Genomic DNA, 17,306 nt, shown 5'->3' with positions numbered 1-17,306 from the left:
TTTTAAGTAGCACTTACCTGGGTAATTTAATTGCAATTGCGGTTGCTTTTTTGTCACAATGTTACTCCCATACAAACAATTATTCAGGCAATACGGACAATTTTTTTTGTCTCTTCGAGTTTTTAATAGAAATGGAAAATATTTTTCGAATGCGAGATCAACATTTAGAACTTATTTTATGCTTTTTTGCATTGTATATCCTGTTTAAGATGTAAATATATCAGTCATTTTGCACACTAATTGAATACTACAAAAACAAACAAACTGTTATAATTCCCTTCATTGATCACCTATACTCGATTAAATGCTTAAAAGTAGACAAAACATTAAAATTTGTTCATACATTTTTTAAAACTACATAGTTGGGGGCCAATCCTGTACGTCATATCAGTAAATAGTTAATCACAAAATTCGCATATTTGTCGCTGACTATTTGCGTTTACACTTAACAGCTTGTTAACGCCCTCATTAGTAAAAAATTTACAACATAAACTCTTAAAAACTATTTTTTTTTCAATCAATAATAACCTCATTCACATTATGGTTCTGTATATATGCACATTTGTATATACATAAGTAAGGAAAAATGCGCCAACATTTTAGTAGCGCATTAACGCTGCTCTTGAGGACGGCCGTGACGTATGAGGAACTTTTGACAAAGCCAGTACTAATTGTACAATTTTTGTGAGCAAATGCTTGCACCAATTTAAATATTCAATCGGATAGCATAATATAGTTAAAAAAAAGATAAGTGTTGACAACTATAAAGATGTAGTAAGAATCTTCGACAACAACAACTCATATTAAATGATATTCTTAGAATATACCTAATTTATTGCACTGAATATTAATCATTTGAGCAGTTATTTATAATAACACGGACATACATATCTCTATACCTGTTTATAATTACATGTACATACTATACATATTTATATCCCATAATGTAATTAGAGCAAGACGAAATGTTAACTGTGGAAGCTATAATACCCCTCAGAAATAAGAAAAAGTTTGCATACAAAACATGAATTTGATCGATCAGTTTGTATGTCAGCTATATATCGGATCTAAACCATATATTCACAGATTGTATTTTTGCTTTTAACAATAACTTGACACGCATTGTGTGAAGATGGCTTTTAAAATAAAAAAATTATCCATACAAGATCTTGATTTCCATAGTTCAGTTTGTATGTATATGCTGTATGGACGATTCCAACAAGTAGCAACTTGTGGAGCAAAAGGCGTGCGTTAAATTTTGGATCAACATATCAAAAACTAGCAGAATAGTTTGTCTATATTAAGACAAGCCTAAGCTCGACGTTTTCCTTTTGTGTGTTACAAACTTCGTGGCAAACTTAATATATGCTGTTCAGGGTATAAAAATAGAATCAAATAGAATCGTTGTAGATGAAATAGTGACATCATTTACCTAATAATGACGCAAAGCAAGCAAATAGAAATAACAATAACAATTACGTACTCATTTGTTTACATATGTGAGCACATTTCTATTTTGTATGCATATACGAATACATGTAGCTTTCTTAACACTTTCATGCATCACTAGTTGACCAACTCGTGCCCGTTAAGACGGATACTAGCTCATTCCCATGACTTTCAAGTACAAGTTCAGCTATGACGCACTTGTCACCCACATTGCTGAGCAAAAAAATTGTAAGTACATATGTAATAAATCGAAGGTACACGCAGACAAATCAAAAATGTTTGGCCAACATATTTCTATATACATATGTATATTCTTACAAACGGAAAACAAACACATATGTACATATATTCTTAGCTTTGTCAATATATTTGTTTCGCATAACACATTGAATGTCATAAAAGCTACATATTTCATACTATTTCTGGAATGGAGTAAAAAAAATGTAAAAGAAAATCACACACTTTCTGCAATATTACCATGACATCAGTGATAAAATAATGTTTCCGATGTTGTTTGTACGTCATACTCTTTTGTGGAAGAGGGTGTGACTAAATTTAGTGTAAGTATAGTCATTATTTTCAACTTGGATTGGTTTCTCTCATTTTCAATAATAGTATATATGTACAAGAGGTTGACGAATAATGCAAAAATTTTAATCTAGTCGGACACATATTCCTAGCGTAACTTAACCATAGGCCTTTTCTCCTTCGGTGTTGGCTGTCAGGAAAGAAAACAAACTTGTATTGGCAGTCAACCAATTCAGGATACGGGGAATAGGTGTGAGATGAGTCAGCTAAAAAGACCTCGTGGGTCATATCCTGCAAGATATATATAACAAGATAATCTTTATCACCTGGTCAGCACAATAATTGGCACCAGGATAGCACTTCACATCAGTGTTTGACGCTGTTTCAGTGTACTCTGCGTCGTATCGTTACTATAGATAATACATTGTAACAAAAAAGACCCGAAAATTGTAAATAAAAGGCAAAATATTTAATCATTCAACATTTGTCGCCTTCGAAGTTAAACCCACCAGTTATAATACACTTATGCCAACTATTTTTTCAGTCCTCTAAACACTTTTCATAAGCCATTTTTGGAATGGCTTTCAGCTCCTTCAGCGAATTTTGTTTCATCTTTTCAATCCACTGAAAATGAGTTCCAAAGAGCGGCAATTTCAGTTTCGGGTACAAGAAAAAATCACACGAAGCCAAATCTGGTGAATACGGTGGTTGATCGATGGGATTCATTGCGTTTTTGGCTTTAAGCTCGGTCCATCCGTGGCTCGATGCGAAAAAAATGCAGCTTCATCGGGATGAGTCGAGCAAGAACGCGTTTCATACCCAAAATATCCATCAAAATCATTCGAGTGGACTCGAGCTCTCTTGTCATCTCTTTAACGATAGCCTAATAATTTTCAAGCACTATACCCTTTATTTTTTTAATACAAGGTGCGTTCCAAGACTTTTACAGGATTTAAACAGGACTTTTTGAATCTAGCGCCCCTAGCGGCGCCATCTATATGTCGACTGGTGCGTTAGAATCTGCTATTTTTATCGATTGTCCAGTGAGAATTTCATGACATTTCATTGATTGGAAGTGAAGTTATTGCATTTTAAGTGTCAGTATGTTTGTGTTATCGGTGCGAAAATAAGCTTCGAACAAAGAGCCAACATTAAATTTTGTTTTAAAATTGGTAAAACTTTTACCGAAACGTTTCAATTGATGAAACGAGTTTATGGCGATGATTGCCTATCCCGTAGCAGAGTGCTCGAGTGGTTTCAACGTTTTCAAAGTGGTCGTGAGGACATAAATGACGATCAACATGTAAGCCAACAACTGTGCGTAAATTCATCAAAAATCATTGAAATTCATGGAAATGGAATTGAACATCTTCAAAACATCGATTCATCGCAAACATCGATTTATCGCATTTTGACCAATCATTTGGGCTTACGAAAGGTGTGTGCACGGTTTGTTCCGCACAAATTGACTGACGACCAAAAATTGCACACAATCCAACATTCGAAGGACGATTATTTGACCAAAAATCACATTTTAACCATTAACCACTCCCCGTATTCACCTGATTTGGCACCGTGCGACTTCTTCCTTTTCGAAAAAATGCATTTGCCGATGAAAGGAAACCGTTATGCAGACGTAGAGACCATTCAAAAGGCTTGCACCGGCATACTGGCGGCCACACCGGCCAACGAGCTAAAGCACTCGTTCGACATGCTTTTGGACCGTGCAAAATGCTGGAGAAAAGGAAAAGGATACTATTTTGAAAAAAATAAATTGATTTGGCGAAAAAATCATCTGTTCTGTTTTTTTTTAAGTGCTGTTTACTTTGGAACACTACAGGTATTATCATCAGTGGAAGAGGTTAAAGGTCGCCCAGAACGAGGCATATCTTCAACGATCGCTCGACTTTCAAGGCTTTGTACCGCTTGTAGGTCTGGTTTTGCTAAAGATGGATCACCATAATCCTCTTCTATTATTCATAAAATTCAAATTTGGTTATAAATACAAAATTTGAGATAAATTATTTGTTCGCTATATTTATGCATTGTAAAAATCGCAACGCATTACCGAGGTGTACCGACTTAAGCAGCTGCTGCAAACAAACTGGTTGACTAATCGCGCTCAAATTTTTCGTTGTAAGTAAAGACAGCCCTAACAACTTAGATAAATACATTTTTTTGAAATATCATTTACCCGGGGAGTTTAATTACAAATTCCGAGCGCTTTTTTGTCCCAATGTATACCTTACAAAGCTGAAAATTTTATATTTTACAACATCGAACCATTTGTTTTCCTATTTTAAGGATTTTTTAGTATGATGAAGATTGAACATTCGTTTTTCGGTGCATTTAATAATCTTTTACAATTACTATCCAAATCGAATACTCACTTGTGAAAACAGAATGCGAGTAAAATGGAAAAGTACCACGTTTGTCGTTCGTGTGCCTCCATCTGTTGTGTTTCGTCGTCTTGTAAATTCCTTTCTATTTCTCGTTGCTTGCCAAAAGTTTCTTTTTACTTTTCAGATTTTTGTTTTCTTTGCTTGAGTGTGTGTGCGTTTGGTTTGATTTATTATTGTTATTTTCAATTTTTATTTACTTATTTTCAAAAACAAAAAACCGAAAATATTCAATCAGTTCGATAAACGAATGTTTGCCACAATTTTGGACCAAAACGAAAAAGATATTGTACGAATGCGTTTGATCTATTGCTAGCTGAAGCGCCTGCGTCCAGTATTCACTTGTAATTTAACACGTTTTCGCATATATAGTAAATCAAATTCTTAAAACGATATTGTGAAAGTCTTGTCAAAAAGAGGAATTTAGATTTGACATGTTTTTTTATTAATATGCGATTTTTGATGTCTCAAGTCTAGTATTTGCTACCGTTTATTTTTATAGTCTTTTTCGCTCACTTTGTTTTGTGTTTTTCTTTATTTATTCGGTTTTAAACAACGTTCGTGACAGGTACGCCGTCTTTTTTATCAATCTTTCGTTTGTTATTTGTTTTTATATCCTTTCTTTTTTTTCTTGTTTATAGAGTTATTTATGCTATTATTTATTTTGGTCTTGCGATTCCCAATTGACTCACGTAAACATCAACTTACAAAGTTTGTTTTCCTAGACGCACGTGAAGCTTCTTCGAATATTTCGGCTCATTTTCAAGTGTTATAAAAAGAGCACTGCTTTTTTTCTTACTTACATTGCATATGTACGTACTTTTGAAAGAATGTTATTCAATTATGTACATACAGTTGTGTTTTTATAAAGCAAAAGTTACAAAACCCGTCTTAATTAAGGAAAGCAAAAAGTCCTAAATAATAAGATTTAACTTGGTATTTAATATTCTTATTCTTAATAAGAATAACTTGACTGGTAATGGTATTCCAAAGCCGACCCAAGAATTTAACTCTCGAGTGCATAAAATAATTATGAAAAATTACTAATAATTAAAAAATGTCAATAATTTTGCAAAAAAATTCTCAAAAACTTATTAATTTTTCACCCAACCACAAATAAAAAAATTATTAAAATTTGCTTTACTCAATTTCCTTGAAAATTGAAGCCAAAAATACTGCAACTTGACAACGTTTCCATAAACAGTTCGTAGATTAAAGTATTTAATCGTAGAATTCTCGGAAGCTTTTATTTCTTACGATAAATATGCGTGATGTAAACTAATGCTAATATGTATTAACATTTTTTGAGAACGGAAGCAACTGGCAACATGCCATAATTAGTAGTTCTAGTTAAAAATATATGCTAAACAAAAAACACTTGCTATGGCTGTTGGCCACGAAGAGCTTCAGTCATTTCAAAGAATTTCTTTTTATGACCTCATTGACTTTCTTGCATTATTTTTTTAATATTTATTTATTTTTCATTTTAAATGATCGCAAATTTTTAATCACCAAAAATTTAAAAAAAAAAATATTTTAAAATATGCAAATTATAATACGAAAAAACATCCTTCATAGAACCAAAATATTTTTCACACTTTCTCCCAAATAGGTTTACAATCTCCTGACTCCTTCTTTGCAGTTTTAAGGAACGTCTAAAATGTCTAAAAATTTAAAATATCTTTATAAATATGATTAGTAGCGTAATTTTTGACAAAACATCGAAAAAGCGTTAAGAAATGGGTGTGAAAATTTTCATAATTTTCCATACGTTATAATGATCCAAGCCCATGAACTTATTCATTATAGTTATTATTGTAGTTATATAAACAAGCAATATGGACAAAAGCGTTCAACCGAGTTTTGAATTAACAGTGAGCATCAGCTAAATGGCACAGTTGGGAGAGAAGCAAAGCAAAAAATGTCTGGCAGTTAACATAACTCTCCGTCAGCATGTGTAACTTGTTCAATTCGACATCTCTGACGTCGTTCATCTAACGCGTTCTTCAACAGTAAAAATATTCATTCAAAATGACAGCTAAGTGCAAACAATTAAACAAAATAGTTCACGGTTTGCTAGTAATACTTGTATTCCATAATTAGGTTTTATTATACCAATTGAGAAACTAAAAATTATTTTTAACTTGAGAAGCAAATTGTTTCGATTTTTATTTCATGTAAGGCATATAATATTTAAAAATAACTCTTTATTTTTATTTTTAATTTCATACCAAAAATCAAAATAAAGTATGTATGTATATACATATATGAACAAACACACAACTCACAAAACTATTGGGTAGTCGAAAAAGTATTTTCGTATTTTGTCAATAGATATCGTTGCAGTATATCTCCAGTGCTACCAATCACATTATGTCATAACATATAGCGTGAGATTTTTAGCTTCTTTTAACCAAAAAAAAATTAAATTCGGGGAAGTTAAAAAAACGTTACAGCTGTTCAAAAATTAGTGAAAATAATGAAAAAATTCGCTATATTTTAAAATTTTTGTATAAAAATGAAAAGAATGCCACGGAGACGATGCTGTATCACTTCGTGCAGCTCAACAATGGTTCGCTCCTTCCGTTCTGGAAATTTCGATGTGAAAGACTTACACTGCCGGAATAATGTCTCTAGCGGAGAAATGGCAAAAAGTGGTCAACCAAAATGTTACTTTTTTTGCTCACTGTTGTTTATTATAAATAAAAAAAATAAAAATAAAACTTTTTCGACTTTAAAAGTTGAATTTTCATATACCATCTAATCAGAATTGACCCGGACTAACAAAAAAAAAACTATATTTTCAGGTACTTTAATACAAATTTTTATTATCGCTTTCGAAATATACTCTACTTGAGTCAATGCGAGCATGTCACAGCTTAATAAAATTTCCCAACGCTTGTTGATGGCCTACAATGCCTTCAACGAATAACTATTAATGACTGCAAGGGACTCATGATTCACCGAGGTAGATTTTACAGCTTAGAAAACAGAAAATAATCAAAGCGAGTCAAATCTGGTGAATATGGTGGCAGAGCGATGACTCCCGTTTCGAATTTGCCCAAAAAGTCAGCCTTTTGCTTCATGTAGACACCTCGAAAGGGCTCAGTGGTGACCATTTGACCTTATAGAACAAATTTATGGTAAACCACACCACGGTAATTAAAGAAAACAATGGCAGCTATATGTTGTCACGCATCTCTTTTGTGACCTCTACTGGACGTCGCTTTTGCGAAAGATTTCGGTCTTTTGGTACGATTCTAGCATTGACGCACTCTATACCACAAACACTAACCAAAATGTGTTCAGTCGATCAATAAGAGATGTTGAGCTCTTCTGTTATTTCTTTGATGCCAACGTGACGATTTTTTAGCAATGTTTCCTTAACTTTTTCGATATTATTAGCAGAGGTGGATGGACTCCCCGTATGTGGGAAGTTTTCGATTACTACATGATCTTCACTTAATGTTTTGTGCCACTCAAATACTTGGGTTAGTGATACAGACTCCCTAAAACACTTTCAATCATTCCGTAGCCGTTGTTCTTTGGTAAAATCTTTTCGCGTCGTAAACTATCAGCTGCTAAGCATACATTAATCGACATATGGAAATCAAACTTCACACGAACATAAAATAGGGTTGTACCAATTTAGGATAAAATTTCGTCGATTTGATTAGCTCGCGCAGTTTAAATGGACCAATTCGATCATTGACGACATTTGGAACAAATTTCTTTCAATTTTCTGATTAATTTTAATTAAAATTTAAAATACAAAACAAATCATTTTAAATTTGTAACTCATTTAAATTTGCTTCCATATTTGAATTCAATGTCATTTTGATCATTTACAGATCACTTTACTTGTTTCTGTCTTATGACAAAGGTTCGAATTCCGTCCGCTTCAGATGATGTGACTTTTAAAGGTTTTAGCAGTTAAAAAAACTATAACTTTTGAAATCCTTTAAAATATATTAGCATATTAAAGACCAAACTATAATAATTTCAGATACTTCAGATATTTATCGATAATTAGTGTCCTTTATATATACTTTCTATATAGTATATTCTTCCTTATGCTTAACTTACAAACTCAACTTGTAAAGAAACTTACCTTAATGGTTGTTTTGCAGTATTCTATATCTGAAACGAGAGAAAAAATCGTGTAAATGAAGGAATTCCGGTAATAAACGAAAATATAATTTTTATAAATTAATAAATAATGATTAAAAAATATATATATATTATACATAATTATATAATTATTCAGTCTATTTAATATTCTCTCTATTTTTTATTTATAGATGCCGTATTACCCAGGCTGAGAAACCAGCCATAAAATATACTAAGGTAAGCCACATATCTTCAAAATATCTGAATACTTAATATATTGTTAAATTAGAATTCACAAGTATTCATTATAAACGATTTAATAATGAGTTAGTTTAATTAATAATTTTCACAATTCTTAATTGATATAATGCAGCTAAGTACTTTGAAAAAATATATATCTATTGAACGCCCAGTTTTGTATCAAATCGCCAAATTAAAATTATAGTATCTCTTGGTTATATGGTTAGTTGATGGTTGTGTTCCCCGAGTGGTAACCAAGTTTAATATTATCCAGCAACTCTGTGAAGTTGGACAGCTTAGACGGTCTGCTGCCTACTTACCTCGAACTCTTAAATAATAGATCAAAACATCCTTAAAAATCGACAAAGAACTGCGAGCCTATCACATTTGTCCAGACGGTCAATGTCAGTTTTGGCCATGTCTCCTGTTTCGCCGAAGTTAATACGGCCGCGATGTTCCATTCTTGGGACTTTTCACCTAAACTTGTGTTCGTCAAGATATTTAACCTTACCGCTTGAATGCCTATTGAACAATGAACAATGACCAGTAAGAATCCCCCCATTGCGGCAAGATGACATTATATTTACTGAGGGCAAGTAATTTCGATGATAATCTGGGTTCTACTTTAGACAAAATGAATCTTGCAGTCACATAGAAGCGGGCCGGCAGCCAGCGAATTCTAAGAGCGAGCAAGGTCAATTGGTCCAGTGCTAGAACGCCAAACGCCAATGGAGATCCAACTTGGTCCCTTTTCAATATTAATAGGTAACGGTGCCTGCTATGGCCAACTCGTTGGCTTTCAGTTGCCAGCGATTTCGCCAAGACCAGGCTTCCAAATAAGTCTGATGATGAAGTAGCTTGATCCTATTTATAGTGAGGACAGACACTCCCTGATTAGCTTTGAGCGCACAGTTGGCGAGCGCAGCGCTAGTATTGCCGCTCTGGTGTCAGAGGGAATGCTCACCTCCCTGAAAGATGCTGCACTTTGTAGCTGTACTTCTACTCCCACCTTAATAGCAGCCACTTCTGTCTGAAAAACTTTACGGTGGTCCGATAGCCTAAAGCTAAGATTGACACAGAACTGTTTACAGAAACCATCCCTCTTAACTTCGACCCATCCGAAAAATGCTCAGCGGCTTCTGTATGTGAGCAAAGAAAAAGTCGCCACGAGTGGCATCTGCGTCGCTGTGATTAAAATTTCTCGGAATACAATTGAAGGAGGAGCCAATTTCGGCATGTCTTATTCCGGACTTATTCATACACCCAACTTCCAACTTCGCGACTATAAAACAGACAATGTTCAGGACTGCCATGTTTAAAATTCCTTTAACTGCTAGAAATAGTTTATGGGAGCTCTTCTGCAGGAGTTCCTGATTTGAAAGGCTGTGGAAGCTCAATTTTCTATGTGGTCTCTCCAGCTGAGTTTTTTATCTAGCTGTTTGACACAGCTCTTGGTTATATAAAATAAATAACATCAGCTGAAAGCTTAGGTTTCATACAAGTTTTCAACAACAAGCTTTCAACTTTGATTTAATACAAGTGTCGGTACGACTTAACCGTGATTATCATTGCAAATTCAATTCAAGTGACGATTTTGTTATGTTATTATTCTATGGCCCGTGACGAAAACGTTACTTATTAAAATTGGGAATTAATTATTTACGTCGTCATAAATTACAAAGTCAAAATATATATCTTTGGTATGTAATACTATATATACGCATATGAAAATCTTAATACATTTCGATATAAGTATGTATAGTAGCAGTGGCATAGCTAGGAGGAGGGGGAGCAAAGGGGGCCGTTGCCCCGGGCGCAACGTCTGGGGGCGGCAAAACGATCTTCGCTGTTTTCTAATATTCAGAAAAACACTTCAACAATTTTTTTTACAAAATGTATTATAAAAGATAAAGAGTTCTACACTCACAATGTAATAATCTGAATAACAATGGAAAATATTAATTTTTACTCGATTACTCTTCAGTCTTTGAATTTGTCTTATATCTTTTGGCTTAGAACTTAAAGATGTACTTTTCTAGCTTTGTCTGTGTCACTCTCACAGTTACCCTATGCTTTGAATGTAACAAATACTTTTATTTCTCCAAATTTTCAAAAATGGTATTTAAGAACTCCAATCCGGGTAAAAATTCCTGCAAATTATGTTAAAAGTGTACAAGATGTAGGGCGAAAATGAGTTTTTTCTATGGCTTTTAATAAGATGTCTTGTAAATTTACTATCAATTTCCTCAAAAACCGTATTGTGAGAATTTTGGAACTTCAGAATTTCGTGGCTTCTAGTTCCTAAATTTTATATACTTAATATCGAAGATATTTTGTAAAAATTCACTTTTGTTCGAACCACCTCATGATACTTGTAGGTAGGTAGATAAAGGGGGGCGGCAGAACATCCTTGGCCCCGGGCGCCCGAAGTTGTAGCTACGCCACTGTATAGTAGATTTGTATATTGCATTAATGCACTGATGTTTCAAAGTATGCACATATGTACGTGACTAAGACAATTTTGACTCATTTATCGTTGATGACTGCTAAACATCGGTAGCCATTAGAAGTTTCTCACATGACGTTTTGTTGTATTACTGGTTGGAATTCGTTCGTTCTTTACACAATCATTGTGTTGTGTTGTTTTTAAGCTATTCACCAATCAGAATTCATGATGAAATTAGTAAATTAATTATGTATTAGTAATTATCTTATATCCAGCCGACTGTGGGTTAAATAGAATAAAAACAACTTTAGTAATTTTCTTCACTTCAAAACAAGTCTGAGTCAACTGACAATTTTTACGTAATATATCTATACATGAAAAAAAACTGAAACTGGATGAGGCAAGCTAAAATTTTGAAAAATTAAATAAATGGGCCGTGGAAAGTGTTTCTAACATAAGCAGAGTTCACACAACTTATCATTCTTGGAATATAATTTTTGAGTAAAATTACATTTTTGAAGCTTGAAGACGATTGTAACCACCATAAATAGTGTAGGTTGCTCCTGCCCAAAGTTAAAATCATTTAAAATGCATTACAGGTTTACCGGTATGAAATGAGCGTTTTATGGGAAAATGAAATGCTAATTTTGAATGGGAAATAAAAAAAATATATTAAAAATATTTATCATTATGTTTTACACATTTTGATCGGTTTTTGGCAATTTGTGGATACCATGTCAATAAAAATGTTCGTCTTTTGAAGCAAACCTATCAGTCATCCAAATATCAAGTTCTGTAGGAAACGAAGTGCTTTTCAGCCAATGTGTTTCCCATTGATGAAAAGAAATGGTAATCGAAAGGTGCCAGGTCTGGTTAATACGGCGGATGGGGTAGCAGCCACGTACTTTGATTTTATTCTGAACCGATTTTGGCCCATTATGATCGTTTTCTGATCAGTTCATGGTTCTAGTTGATCATCTGTTGTCAGTAGCAATTAATGTTAACAAATTCACCAGATTTTAGAAGCTCATGACATACCACACCCTTCTGATCTTACCAAACATAGAGCATTGCCTTCTTACCAAATCGATCTGTTTTTGCAGTCGATGCTGATGTTGCCCCAGATTAACCCAAAATCATGGATCCATTCAGAATTCTTACAACTAAATTCAAATTTCATCACTTGTGAAAATTATATGCAGTTTTTACTTAAAGTATCATCTTCATCCAATATTGCTTGCGGTTCAGCGTCTTCAAACTTTTTTGATCAAATTCCTTATCATATTGAATGATTGCTGTTTTTTATTTGAAAGAGATTTGGAAAAACTGACAAAAAAGGCGAAAATTATTTATATACATATATTTGTTGCACTCTACAGTAATTCTAATTTTATGGTTTTACTTTTTCGTTTTCATTGAGCTCTCTCAAATAAAACGTACTTGGCTACCATTAAAAATTTCACATAATTTGAATTGTTCCTTTGCAAACGCCCAAGTTTACTCGTTGTTAATTTTATATATAATTGTAGGAAGACATACAATTTTAAAAAAAAAAAGAAAATTATATAATTTTCAAGTAACATGCATCCCCTAAATCAAGAAAAAACCTTAATTCCAGTTGCACTGAAGTTCTAATACTGTTTACAAACACAAAAGATTCCTCACAAAAACTTTGATCGATCAGTTTATAGAGCAGCTATATGCTATAGTGACTCGATCTGAGCAATTTCTTCGGAGTTTGAATTATTGCCAAATTTGCATTATCGTCAATTGAAAAAGATTTCCATTCCAGCACTTAATTCTGAGCGTTCAGTTTGTAGAGCAGCTATGTGCTATAGTACTCAGATATGAGCGGTACCGAAAAATTTCCAGTTTCTTATGGAGAAAAGAGCGTCTAGTATAGTTCGCTTATTATAGACAGACGGACCGCCAAACGGGCATGGCTAAATCGACTCTGGTCGTCATGCTGATCATTTAGATATATATGTATTTGATGTGGTCTCTGACGTTCCCTTCGGAGGTTATAAAAATTGTGACAAACTTAAAATACCATGTTCAGTGTATAAACATAATATCTCTAGAAAATATTGTTCGTAGAATGACCTGCGAAATTTTCGTAATATTCGGATCATTTGCTCAGATTAATCAGTGAAGTGAATTTAAAAAATGTGGTTCCGAGAAAAAAGTATGATAATTTTAACTTATTTTTTATTTACTATGGGGCACATTGCAAATGTTTTATTATTATACTACCATTTGATATTTCAAATAATTTATAACAAATGTATGCTCCCCTTCGGACATGACGCTTTAACTCAATTTCAATACTATTATTCAAAATAAATTGACATGCAAACTCATTTACTATTTACAGTTATGCACATATATGTATATATTTATAACGATATGTAGCATGTGAAAATTGTTGTGGTAGGGCGTATGTACAAGTATGTACGTCAACAATGCCCTTGGCAGCTTCATTTTCCTGCTAACAGTCACTAAAATACATCCGCTTTGGGTGGTTTCATAGGGCGGTGGTGCCCCTTAACCAATTTATCATCACTTAGGCATTTATTAATATGTATTTATACATTTATATAAATGGGTTGTAAAGATGTGGTTAAGCTTAGATCCGTTTGTTATGTATGCAGCTGGGAAGAAAGTACAATTTTAGTAATTGCAATTTAGTTTTACTATCATCGTCACGTATGTTCATAATTTTCTCCATTTGAAATTCACACTAACAATTTACCAGAAAGTTGTTGTGTTTAGCAGTGAATACTTTGCATTTAATTACAAAAGCATACGACTAAACGTAGTCAATGAATATACTTAATTGTGGACATACGTATATATACATATGTACATATAATATGGCATGGTGTTTAAATAGATTAATATGCTCGAGCTATTAGAGTAGTTGTGTATATATTTTAAAAAGACAAGCTTTTAAGGTGACAAATATTGAAAAGAAATAGGAATAATCTTCTATTATGGCTATATATATGTTTCTGCAGAAAACAATATAAGTATTCAAGTTCTAACTAAAATATTCCGATTTTTCAAAACCAAATTTAAACAAAAGTCAGCAAGTCAATAACAAGACAACAAGTCTTAGAATTTATAAATATAGTGCATTTTGTCACCTAAATGACAAAAGAAAATAATTCAAAATAATCAAAAAAAAAATGAAATTGAGTTTTGTTTTTATTTTTTACATACACGGTGGTCCCAAAATATTGTCCATCCCAGTATATTACTGTTAAAAGTTTTTATGTATTCAAAATAGGTTCCAATAGGCTCAATGTTTGGAACGATCTACATGTATAGAATTTTTTTTACAAACATAAATGTTCTTCAGCACTTCGGTAAGGGCTGCTTGAATGGCTAGGTTCAAGTTTGCGAATTTTTCAATCAAAAATTTTGGTTTCGTAAGTAAATTTTTAATTTCTTAATCCTGATGTTGGGATTAGAAATGATATGTATGTATATTTTTTAATCCCGATATTTGGATTCAAAATTCAAATTTTTAATGCTGGGGTTAAAAATTTTTGAAACTTGAAAATTGTATATTTTATTTAAATATTGTTAATTCTGAAACGATGTCTGGTATTAATTCTTAATTCTATGCTTGGGATTATACATTTCCTTTTCAATTTTCAATCCGGTAGTTGGGATTTTTCTCCCTTTGTGGCACTACAACCGTGGGTCAGTCTGAGCCGAGAACACGAAAATTCTCCAGTTGCCTTTATCCTTTGTAAAGTTTTGTCAGTTGTTTATCCCCAGTGCAGGCAGGTCGCTACGCGCTTGGTCCTTCTATCGGATGCGTGGGCGCCCTTGCTTTCGTTGTCCACACATGGGTCTCGAGTAAAAGTAGCTTTTCGCTAAAGCATCGACATGGTGTAGCCAACGCATTCGTTGAATTTTTATGCGCTTAATTTGATATGTATATGCATGTCGCCACATAGCTCAAACACTTCGTTATTCCATTATCTGGGATGAGTATCAAGCTCATCGCTCACGCGGACTTCTCCAAAGATCTTGCCAAGGCGATCTTCGCTGTTTATTAATATTCAGAAAAATACTTCAACAATTTTTTTTTTACAAAATTTATTATAAAAGATAAAGAGTTTTACACTCACAATGTAATAATCTGAATAACAATGAAAAATATTAATTTTTACTCGAATACTCTTCAGTCTTTGAATGTGTCTTATATCTTTTGGCTTATATCTTTCTTAAAAATAGTGATAGAATTTAAAGATGTACTTTTCTAGCTTTGTCTAGCGACGTGTCACTCTCACAGTTACCCTATGCTTTGAATGTAACAAATACTTTTATTTCTCCAAATTTTCAAAAATTGTATTTAAAAGCTCCAATCCGGGCAAAAATTCCTGCAAATTGTGTCAAAAGAGTACAAGATATAGGGCGAAAATAGTTTTTTTCTATGGCTTTTAATAAGATGTCTTGTAAATTTACTATCAATTTTCTCAAACACCGTATTGTGAGAATTTTGGAACTTCAGAATTTGCATGGCTTCTAGTTCCTAAATTTTATATACTTAATATCGAAGATATTTTGTAAAAATTCACTTTTGATCGAACCACCTCATGAAACTTGTAGTTAGGTAGATAAAGGGGGGCGGCAGAACATCCTTGGCCTCGGGCGCCCGAAGTTGTAGCTACGCCACTGACAATGCCACTGCTGTTCAGATTAGTGACACGCATCACTTTCCAGCATTATATTGAAAAAGACGTACGTGAGAACACCACCCTATCTAAAAAAATGGTTTGGTATCGAACGGCTCACAGAGGTCTTTCTCGATTTTAACGAAACTAATGGTTATGCTCAACGTCATTCTGTATAGCCGTATGAGTTTACGCATGGATACCAATGATCAGTGGTTTAGAAAGAGGACTGGTCCGATCTGGAGAATACGGTGAATGTAGAAGCAATTTGAAGCCCAATTCGTTGATTTTCGGCGAATTCGTCTTTCAAACGATCCAATAACGTTATGTAATAGTCGCTGTTGATGGGTCTTTCTTTTACAATTTAGTCAATAAAAATTATTTCATGCGCATCCCAAAATACAGACGCCATAACCTTGCCAGCTGGCATCCACTTAGCACAGAGCTTTCTCATAACCAAATATTCGTGATTGATATACTCGTTCAGTAGATATTTTTATAGTGCCTGCTATTACGGACTTCACTTTACGGTCATCCTAAATAATTTTCTGGACTTTTTAATGTTTTCATCGGCAACAACCCCTTTTTGGCGTCCACTTTGAAAGGTTAGGACTAACTAAAACCCATATGGCTTTCATTTTAGTAGCGTCATATATGTGTCAGGCTTTTTCAGGCTTTCACGGGCTATTTCCACCAATTCACCACGATGACTAGCTACTGGACGATCTGGCCTTGGCCGTAATTTAAAACGTCGGGACCATTTGTTTAAACCACATATAAACTCGAGTACGACTTTCACAAACTTAAACCATTACATTTTTTCATCAATTCACATGTCGCAGCGTTTTTTTTTTTAATTTCGATCGATATGATAATAAGATGGCTGGCAACATTGTAGCGACCATGCAAATATTGGTTCGTACACGGGAGATAAAATTATTTAAATACACGTATGCTCCATTTTGATCGAAGTAGTTTCCTTTTTACCATATACCTTCTTACATATACATATGTAGATAAGAAGACGTGAGTACATAAGTATTTATTTTCACATTTTAATACACGAAACGAGTTATATTTTTCATATCAAAATTTGGTTTTTACAAATTGACTGATTTTAATGAATACTATGAAAATTACATTTATTTTCAGTTCATATGTAAATATTTAATTTTTTAAAAATATACATTTTCTCGAACCAAATATCCTAGTCCTATAAAATTGGGTAGATCTGTCTCCTGTTCAATATTTTTATGTTTATCACTAAATAATAGCAAAATAAATATAGAACAAATTCATAAAGATTTCATTATCAGACAAATATGTCAAAGATGATGAATGACTACTGTGATAGATCAACCGTAGTCTAGCGAAAGCTATATGGTGGAGGAGAAGTATATGTGTGTCTTCAAAAATCTGTCTCCCCGTTTTAGTACCAATAGGATA

General features: G+C 33.3%; 1 protein-coding gene across 1 annotated transcript in view; it reads left to right on the top strand.

The window, feature by feature from the left end:
* The window catches only part of LOC126759849 (uncharacterized), a 690,051-nt gene that overhangs the window by 273,031 nt on the left and 399,714 nt on the right, over nucleotides 1-17,306 (top strand). The window contains exon 5 of the mRNA XM_050475014.1: nucleotides 8,678-8,723. The gene's annotated coding sequence lies outside the window, so the exon portion shown is untranslated. The remainder of the gene's footprint in view (nucleotides 1-8,677; nucleotides 8,724-17,306) is intronic.

This window comes from Bactrocera neohumeralis, chromosome 5, assembly GCF_024586455.1.
Source record: "Bactrocera neohumeralis isolate Rockhampton chromosome 5, APGP_CSIRO_Bneo_wtdbg2-racon-allhic-juicebox.fasta_v2, whole genome shotgun sequence".
Lineage (NCBI taxonomy): Eukaryota > Metazoa > Arthropoda > Insecta > Diptera > Tephritidae > Bactrocera > Bactrocera neohumeralis.
This window is presented reverse-complemented; position numbering and strand designations above follow the sequence as displayed.